Here is a 1,691-nt window from a genome sequence, read left to right as displayed (position 1 = left end):
TTCTTTTTGCTTATGTGGTGCTGAGGAATCGAACCCAGGGCCTCATGCATGCAAGGCAAGCGCTCTACCACTGAGCCACCTTCCCAGCCCCATTTTTCCTAGTTTGGGAACCAGTAAGAAGTGGCACAGGAGCCAGACTATGGTTTCTCAAGACCCCTAGTTCTGTGGGGTGGGACGTGGTAATGATGCTGATGGGGGTGGGATGAATGAGAATGGGAAGAGGACCTTTTAATGGGCTCAGAAATGGGGAGGAGACAGGACACAGATGGCTCTTGAATCATCATATTTTCAAAGCAAAAGTCGGGGCGGGGGGGGGGCGAGGGAGGTGTTTATAAACCTAGCTAACTAGGAGGCCAAGATCTGGGAATTGTAGTTTGAAGCCAGCCTGGACAGAATAGCCCAAAGGATTCTATATCTAAAATAAACAGCAAAACATTCTGAATGGAAGTGTGGCTCAAGTGATAGAGTGCCAGCCATGAGCAAGAAAGCTGAGGGAGTTCAAAGTTCTGAAGTCAAGCTCCAGCATTGGCACGAGGCGGGTGGGCAAAGCCAAGATTGTTGCCCCTGCTGGGTTGGTGGTTCATGCCTACAATTCTAGCTACTCAGAAGGGTGAGATCTGAGGACCATGATTGGAAGCCAGCTGGGGCTGGAAAGTCTGTGAGACTCTTATCTCCAATTAACCACCAGAAAATGGAAGTGGCACTGTGGCTCAAAATGGTAGAGCACTAGCCTTGGACTAAAAAGCTCAGGGACAGTGCCCAGGCCCTGGGTTCAATCCCCAGGACCACTCCCTCCCCCGGCCTTTGCTTCATGTTGTAGAGTACTGCAGTAAAATGCCTGAGCAAGAAGTCCCCTAAATTCTTTCTGGGCCCTAATGCTCCAAAAAGGGCTTCGAGAGACAGGGCCCTAAATGCCCTGTGAACATCGCCTGTGGGCGTCAGCTTTGTGACAGACCCTGTAACTGCCTTGGGAGCTCTATTTACTGGGTGTCCCAGGGTCCCACTCTCTCCTTCTGCTGATCACTGACCTGAGTGTGTGCGGAGGTGGCCAGTGAGGGCATCCCGCCGGCGGCAGGCATAGTTGCAGAAGGGACATTTGAAGGGCTTTTCCCCAGAGTGCAGCTTGATGTGGCGCAGCAGGTTCCCCTTCTGGGTGAAGGAAGCGCCACACTGGTTGCAGTGGAAGGGCCTCTCACCTGCAAGTGGAAGCACAGGTCCTAGAGGACTGGGTGTGAGGAGCAGGGACAGCTGGACCTAGCTCCAGCTGGGGGGAAGTTCTCTGAACACATTGTGGAGGAATGTGGCACACACATAGGAATGAATCCTGAGGTACAGGTGTCTAACCTACCTTTGTTTTTTTTTTTTGTCAGCAAGAAAATATTTGGGCCGTGTGCCCATGGCTCACACCTATAATCCTAGCTACTCAGGTGGCTGAGATCTGAGGACTGAGGTTCAAAGCCAGCCCGGGGAGGAAAGTCTGTAAGACTCTTACCTCCAATAAACCACTCAGAAAACCAGAGTGGTGCTGTGGCTCAAGTGGTAGAGTGCTAAGCCTTGAGCTGAAGAGCTCAGGGATAGCGCCCAGGCCCAGAGTTCAAGACCCATGAATGGCCAAATAAAAAAAAATTCGGGGGGGGGATGATACCCTTCCATATATATATATATTTTTTTTTTGTCGGTCGTGGGGCTTG

The sequence above is a fragment of the Dipodomys ordii genome, unplaced genomic scaffold (assembly GCF_000151885.1).
Source record: "Dipodomys ordii isolate 6190 unplaced genomic scaffold, Dord_2.0 Scaffold3, whole genome shotgun sequence".
Lineage (NCBI taxonomy): Eukaryota > Metazoa > Chordata > Mammalia > Rodentia > Heteromyidae > Dipodomys > Dipodomys ordii.
Note: the sequence above shows the minus strand (reverse complement) of the source record.